The sequence below is a fragment of the Tachypleus tridentatus genome, chromosome 3 (genome assembly GCF_004210375.1).
Source record: "Tachypleus tridentatus isolate NWPU-2018 chromosome 3, ASM421037v1, whole genome shotgun sequence".
NCBI lineage: Eukaryota > Metazoa > Arthropoda > Merostomata > Xiphosura > Limulidae > Tachypleus > Tachypleus tridentatus.
In genome coordinates, this window is record NC_134827.1 from 102,101,623 (window position 1) to 102,110,358 (window position 8,736).

Consider the following 8,736-nt stretch of genomic DNA (forward strand, 5'->3'; position numbering starts at 1 on the left):
TTCAAAGTATTAGCTTCCAGATAGCAGGAATTCAAAGTTGTGATGTACAAGTATTTTGAAATAAAGATTTTAGATTCTCTGGCCTATGTTATGTTGTCTGTCAAAAGGTGAAGATCCTTATAACCCCGTAGAACATGTAACTAGTGCCTATATTTTTTGTAAGTACTTCAGTTCTGCATTCTTATTCATAGTTGGTTTTATCTTGCTCTATTGAGCAAAGAGGTGGCAAAACTGAACATAGAAAGTTGGGTACAGATGTTCATGTACACACCATATGTATTAATGTTTAAAGCAAAGGACCTATTAGTATATCTTAGCTGTCCTACCCTATAAACTATTAAAGACACCTCAAAGCCATCCATTATCATTCATATAGTTATCAAGCTGTTTCCTAAACTCACTTAAATTTACTGCCTCCATAACATCTAAAAGCAATTTGTTCCAGAAACAAGTCATCCTATTACATTTTGAAAAACCTATCTTAGCTGAAAGGGATTCCTTCCTTGTCAAAATTTATGTACGTTTCCTAGTCCCACTGTTCTCAAGTATAAAAAGAGATGATACAATCACATTTATCAATATCCTTAATAATCTTAAAAATATCAATCAGATCCCCCCTTCTAACTCTTCCTTTTTCAAGAGAGAATAATTTCAAAAATCTAAACCTCTCCTCACATGACAATCCTTCCATCCCAGGCATCATTCTAGTAACCCTTCTCTAAACCCTACCCAACAATTCAATATCTTCCCTAATGTAAAAAGCCTAAGACTGAACACAGTATTCCAAATGTGACCTAACCAGTAATCAGTACAATGAAATTATAACCTCATTAGACTTGAATTCAATATTTCTTTAGATACAACCTAAAATCCTGCCACTAGCAACAACACACTGCTTGGACTGTTTTAGAGACTAATCCACTATGACACCAAGATCCTTTTCCTTCATAACACTGTTAAGGTTATTCACATCCAAATTATAAATTATGATAACCCACATGCATAACCTTACATTTATTATAATTAAAACCCATCTACAGTTTATTTACCAAATTCACTAAATGATCTAAACCCTTTTGTAAATCAGCAGCATCCTTTTCACAACCAGCAATTCCAAAGACCTTGATGTCATCAGTAATTTATTGACTATTCCTTCACATGTGTCATTAATGTAAATAAACAACAACAATGGTACTAAAACTGAGCCCTGAGGTATCTCACTTGCAAGATTAATCCAGTTTCACTGAACTCCATTTCTAACTGCCCTCTCTTTTCTCTCATCCATTCAATTTGCTAACCCATCCTTCATGCCTGCAGAGAATTTTTAGGAGCCTTTCATGTGGCACCTTGTCCAATACTTTCTGAATTCTAGATATATCAAATCTTTACTCTTACCCTCAACTCCATAAGCAGTAACCTTTTCATATAATTTTAAATGATTTGTAAGGCAAGAACTTTTCTAAGTGAAACCATGTGGATTATACGGTAAAATCCTACACTTTGTTGAATGATTTTGCAAAGCATTTTCAACAGATTTTCCAAACATTTTACCATAACTGACGTATGACTAAGAGTAACACATGGCTCACATATCCAGTTCTTAACTTCTTTCAAAACCCTGTGGGATATGCTACCTAGCCCATGGGCCTTATCATTCTTACTTTCCAGTTTTTCTTAACCAGCTCAGGATAAATGTGATCATGTTGTTCAAACTTGCTTTTATCTACCAACTATTCAGTATGTGGAATACCACTTAAACTTTTGTTAAAAAACCAAAATTTAACAACCTAGCCATCTCATAATCATTAGATACTAGCTTTCCATAATTATTCCTCAAGGATCACACCCCCCATTCTAACACATTGCTTACCCTCAAATGTATTTTTAAAAAATTCTTACTGTTAATTTTTACATTTTCAGCCAACCTTTTCAATGTTTCAGTTCCTGTTTCAGTAACTTCCTTGATATTCTACAATATTCTAAGTTTCCCATCATACCAGTCAATTTAAATTAATTATCCTTTTCTTTAATTTTATCTATTTCCATTTGTTGGCTAACCTGGATTTTCACTTGCAGTCACACTTGTCTTTGTATAAGAAATGTTTTCTTGAATATTTAAAACATTATCTTAGAATATGTTTGACACATAATCAGTGTCTCCAAGTAACTCAGCTACCTCATGACATAATTCTAGTCACATACCTTAAACATTTGCCTTTTTTATTTTTAACCAAAACACTATTATTCCTCATTCTACATACAGAAAAACAAACCTAACAGAGCAATAATCACATGTGCCCAGATGTTTCTCAATTTCCATCCTCTCAGCAATTTCTAAAGTTGAAGAGAACAATATATCAAAAATAACATTTCTAATACCTTCCTTGACCAACTGGTGAAGAAAACCATCTTGAGTTTCTAAAAGCCTTCCTCCCTCACTGTTTGATTCTAGCATTTCATAATCAATATGTTTATAATTAAAATACATAATTATTACCTCATTAACAGCTGAAATATTAATCTTATTGTAAGGTTTCTTACCAATTTCATCAGTATTATTTGGTGGTCACTAACAAATTCTCACTTGAAGCTTTTTCCCTTTATGTCCACCAATAGAAACCCAAATGGCTTCAGTCTCCTTACTATTATCTTTAAAATCCTCAACTTCAACAGGATGTAACTCACATTGTACATAAAAACACTTCCATGCCCTTCTTTAGCATTATCCTATTACATAACCTGTAACACTAAACTTCACAGAAATTTGTCATCAAAATCATCTGCACTTAACCATGTCCCATTATATGAAACTCCTCCATTCCTCACAGTGTCCTAAAGTTTGTTTATTCTTTCTCTTATACTTCTACCATTACAACAGTAACAATTAAGCTTACCTTTTAACTACTTGTATACCTAACTTTTCTCTACCTTGTAATTTTCTTTTCTTTTTTTCTAAATTTAATTTTTATCTTGGCCCTAATCACTGTCTAGTCCTAATTTAAAACTTCACTTACATCTAACAATACATAAAAAATAACATTATTTCTAGTACCTTCCTTGACCAATTAGTGAAGAAAACCATCTTGAAGAGTTTCTAAAAAACCTTTCTCCCTCATGGTTTCACTCTAATATTTCCTGATCAATATGTCTGTCAGCCCCTACACTATTCAAATATGAACCATCCATTCCAAATAGCTCCCTTCTTCCATTAAACTAATCCCAAGTTCAACCAACCAATTTGCTCATTTTTACATATCAACCTAAGCCTAGCATTCAGCCTTGTTCATCTACTTATAATTTCAACCACGCAATTCTCAACAGTATCACTTACACAATTAAGTTATAACCTTTACATGCCTTTATGAGCCTCTTAAACCCATCAATTAGCTCCTCTGACCTACCTTTCCCTATTCCATTAACCCCTACATGTACAACAAAAACATCAATTACTAGCTCCCTTCAGCATATCTCTTCCTCTATCAGTTATATCTTCCACCCTTGCCCCTAAATAACAATCTTTTCCTCTTTTCACCATTTACTTCAGACTTCCTATCACATACTTAGTCAAAGAATCACTTATAACTGTAACCTCTTTCCCTGACCTTTTTACCTTCCTTCCAATAATTCCTCATCTAGACAGACCAAGGGCCAAACATTGCTGCTCAACAGAATAGACTAGTTACAATGATATTCATCACTTTTAACCCTAACAGTACAGTTTCTAACTTTCAGAAAGTCACTGTTAACTACTGCTTTCTTCTAAATAAGTTGTTTCATCCAACTCTGCTTCAGACCACTCAGCACAGCTGAGTATAACAATTAAGGTACAAGCATTCTTTACATATACACTATACTGGTGTAGTAACTATTCAATATTGAAGAAACCTATCTGTTGGTCTGTGGACACGCTTCCTCCTGAAATAGTTGACTGATCCAAAACAAATTTAGCATGCTAACTTAGTGATCAAAAAGTAAACTAAATTCATATTAAGTTTTTCTCCTATGTTGAAAACTTTAAATATTCTATAGAATAAACCTGTATTATTACTTCGGTAGCTACTGTAAATAGTTGATTTTAGCAAACTCACAACACAACTAAAATTCTACAAGTCACTGACAGTAAATAAAATTTTCAGCATTTTGGCTTGTTCCCATAATAATCACAATATACAGTAGTAAAACATTCACCTACAATATGGAAAATAAAACACTGCTACTGTTTATCAGCTCTTTCCTGATTCACACCATTTAACTTCCAGTTTAAACCAGGGTTAGAATAATCACTTAAGCCTGAATGGGAGAAGTATTTCATAATTTAAATGTTTTCTTTAGGATATTTCTTACTTCTTTATTTAGAATACAGATTTCCACAGAAGCAAATTTCAAAATTATTATTAAATTTAAAGCATTAAATGAACTAAGTTAAGACAGTAAAAATCTTGACCACATCTCCACTGTGAAAAGGACTACTTTGAACAAAAAGTGATGCAGCTACTTTGCCATTTCTACAAATTTTCTCAATCTGACTGCTATACCTCCTCCCTTCTACTTCACATCTTGTAAGATTCGTGAAGAGCAAATATTTAACTAATATCATTGATTGTAACGTTTATACTAATTCTGAGCTATCTCGAGACAATAAATAGAAAAACTAAAGGCTTACAAAAGTAGTAACAAAGTCCTCCACGGTCCCTTCTTGCTTGTTATAGTCTGTCAAGTTATTTTAAAAGTTCAAATATAAAATTTAATTAACTAAAAGAAGCCGTTTTTGGTAGGACTGTGAAACGTGTTCTCCCTTCTACTCAATATATGCTGTAGAAAACGCATGTTTGAACAACTTACGTTAAATTATGTATAAAGCAATCAGAGCAAATGCTCACAAGATAAAAATTTTTAGTTAAACCTCTATAAACCGAAAAATGTCCAGCTGGTCCTTAACCACCAATATGACAATAATTTTAAACATTTGTTAAATGTCACTTTTCAGGCTACTGAAATCTGAAAATGGCGCTCTTACTTACCTGCCAAACACTGCACCAACAAAACCATATAATGCTAACTAAAAAAAACAGAAAACAATATCTAAATTAACATAAGTTTTGCTTACGTTCGTGTTTCAACATCTCCTTTCTTCTACGAACCGTCGTGACACTGCTTACTGTAATACTACAATATGACATTAATCTGAAGTTAACCCTAATGTAGCATAACCTAGAGACAGTACTGCTGACAGTGCTACGAAGTATTTAATGGGCTACTACAATTACTTCGTCCAGCTGAAACGTTATTTGAAGTCAAACCATTACGGATGATTTCTCTTCTTCAAATAACGTAATATATGATCTAAAAGTACTTTGTTCAGTCTTATTAGAATTAAATATATTTATAATACTATAGAACGATATACTACAAAAACCAAAAACAAAGAAAATTTCTGCAAATCATGTCTCTAGGGGGATCCAATATTCGAATAACGGAATTAAAACAAATCCTAGAAACAAATTCGAAAACAGGAAAGGATTTTGTTTTGTTTTCTTATCTGCATCTTGCGTAAAATGTCCAGAGTATCTTTACCTTACCTTTTATTAAATGTATGCGTATACTCTTCATTTCATCATCAGATTCGATAATATCTTATTATTCAAAGTAGAAAATCAACAAAACAATATTTCATTGCATAAAACCTGAGGACAAATACATTTTAATCAAAGAAGCCACTATATCCCATAAGTTATTGTGTTTGATTTATTTAGAATACATAATTATAAAATAATAACCTTACTCTAATACCTCTTTTTAACAATCTTTTTGTTTAAAGAATCAGTGCAAAGCATCAGTATAATTCTTTGGATAGTTATTGTGTCACAGTGGCATGCCTGCAAATTTCAACGCTAGTAACCAGGTTTCGATACTCATGATGGACAGTGTACAAGTAGCCCATTCAACGCAAAGCTACACAATGTATCTGCATTCTGTTAAACGCTAGGAGTCGAAGACCGTATTTCAGTATTGTTATACCTTAAACCTACCATTGATCCATACACTGAGGGACCCTGGGTGAGTGATATGAGAGATTTGTGCTCGGATCTCTCCCATACATCATTATCCAGCAGACTCTACGTCTTCCCTTACGTTAAACTGGTACGTCGGCTAATTATTTAAATACGTCGAAACCTTTCAATGTGCGTCTTGATGTAAAAATATATCTCAGAATGGCTGGTATGGGTGCTAACATTTTTACCAATAAAGCGGAGAACAAAGCTTCGACCTTTCGTTCTGAGATACACTTTCAGTGTGCGGTACAAACACTAAAAAAATATATCTCCATGAGGGCTGCTTTTGGCCATGCTATGAACTTCACACACTGAAACATGTTTGATAAGTCTGAAATGTAACAACTACAAAAACATTATTTGTTAACCTTTCTAGTGTTAAAGTAAAATCTTACTGGCGTAAGAAGCGGGCGAAAGGGGTAAAAGAGCTTTCCATTTTACAATTCGTTCCAATAAAAATGCATCGAATGTAACTCTCCTAATTTATGCAGAATGTGCACAAATTTTAATCCGTAATCCAAGAGCTTCCAGGACCCTAAAGTGACCCTGAGATCCCGGTTGTAACGTTTGACCATGTGACTCATATTTTCTCACCTCGTTCGGTCAAATCAACCTTGGGCCTTCTCGCCCTCTGCATGAAATTGCATTATTTCTCTTACTAGCAAAAGAGTCGCTAGTGTCATCACAACTACTGCTCCGGAGGAATGATCTTGAAAGTGTCCAGAAGCCCTGTGTGTGTTAGTGGAATGATATCGTTTTCCATGTCTAAGTTACGTCTGCTTTTGAATGTTTATACAAAAAAAGAATATGAATATTAGATGTCATAGTTTCTGAGCTTTCATCATCCGTGATAGTATTTATTGCCCGTACGCTCTGAACACGTGTACTACCTATCACATACGTTTTTACGTATAATTTGTTTTTTTATCAATTACATTGACAGTTAATATATTGTGAAAATATTGTGTTGGCCCGTGCATGTGTTCGAAGTCTAAATGACTGATGTATTGGCGAAAATCACAACACCTATAACATGCACCCTCTATCGACAAACATATCTTCACGTTGATCAGTTGAGAAAAAGGCAATGAAAGAATCTAACTCTTGACAATCGCTAAGGAATTAGATCTAGAACACAGCATTAAAAATAATATAATAGGCTTAATGCTATTGTGTGATTACAAATAAATTGATCGTAAACTGTGTTTTAACCACTAGTGTGTCTGTTGTGTCCCACGTGGTGAACCTAGGACTGAGCAAAACGCATAGTCAACAATGGATAAGGTTTGGTTTTGGAATTTCGCACAAAGCTACTCGAGGGCTATCTGTGCTAGCCGTCCCTAATTTAGCAGTGTAAGACTAGAGGGAAGGCAGCTAGTCATCACCACCCACCGCCAACTCTTGGGCTACTCTTTTACCAACGAATAGTGGGATTGACCGTCACATTATAACGCCCCCACGGCTGGGAGGGCGAGCATGTTTGGCGCGACTCGGGCGCGAACTCGCGACCCTCAGATTACGAAGCGCACGTCTCAACGCGCTAGGCCATGCCAGGCCCAACAATGGATAAGACGAACATGGTGTGATTGGAATACTGTTATGGTACAGGATATTCGGAAAGTCACTGTGCAGTTTTGTAATCATATTTTATTCAGTCTATTTCAAGCCAGTAACTGATAGCGGTGTTTAGAAACAAAATAAGAAGGATCCAGGCCTGTATTGATGCCAACGGGGGTCACTTTCAACATTGTTTATAATTGTCATTCATATTTACCTCCTGTATTCTATATTAAAACATGTCTGTTAATAAATATATAAGTGTACAGTGACTTTCTGAACACCCTCTACAATCATTTATTTCGTGAAAATCCCTAAAGAAACGGAGGCGTTATATAACATAATAAGCCTAATGTTTATGCCAAGTAAATTAATTATAATCATGCTAAGAGAATAATTTTAATGTTTGTTTTAATAATTATGACTACAGCAACAAATAAAAAAGGGCTAATAACACTTACAGTCATGGCCGCAATTTAGGGTCAAGACGGAGAGGGAGTTGGACTTGTTTATTGTGAAAGTATCTAATAAACAAAATGTGAGAGGGAAACTATTCGCCTCTAATCATAAAATATAACTAACATTCTCTTCCATCTGAAGAAAATATGCATCATTTTAAAATTACTTTTCAGTGACGTACGCTATTAATGAGTTTTCATGAGTTCATAAGTTAGAATAGTTACAATTAATTCGTCACTTTTAAGCACTTGGTGGATGACCACAATGAACCAAATAACTTTGTATTTTCAACTTAGTTTATTTCTGGATCTAAAGTTTTCATTACATATTTACCAAACTTCCTTTTCTTAAGGCTTGTCTCTACCCAACAAGTTAACCACAATCTGAAAATATGCTCCACGTGGAAGAATATAATTAAATTTTCCCGCATAATTGAAACAAATCTAAATTAAAATATCATACAACCATTTCAAATACGAAATATTAATATGGTTTTACAAAGTCCAACTTTGTTGTGCTGTCTGTTAGAATCTTTGCAATGTCCATCTCTTTGATAACCTCGAACTTTCACTCTTGACTATTTCAAGCAATGACTGAGAACATTCAAGGATTTTAGAAAAGAAAACAGAATCAATAAATGAAATTTACAAACGCGTGAATATCACAC

General features: G+C 34.1%; 1 long non-coding RNA gene across 2 annotated transcripts in view; it reads right to left on the reverse strand.

Moving 5' to 3' along the window:
• LOC143247629 (uncharacterized) overlaps positions 1–5,597 on the reverse strand; it is a 23,156-nt gene extending 17,559 nt beyond the window's left edge. For both annotated transcript variants that reach the window (XR_013026622.1, XR_013026623.1), the window contains exon 1: positions 5,108–5,597. This is a non-coding gene — a long non-coding RNA (uncharacterized LOC143247629). The remainder of the gene's footprint in view (positions 1–5,107) is intronic.
• Positions 5,598–8,736: the final 3,139 nt, after the last annotated feature.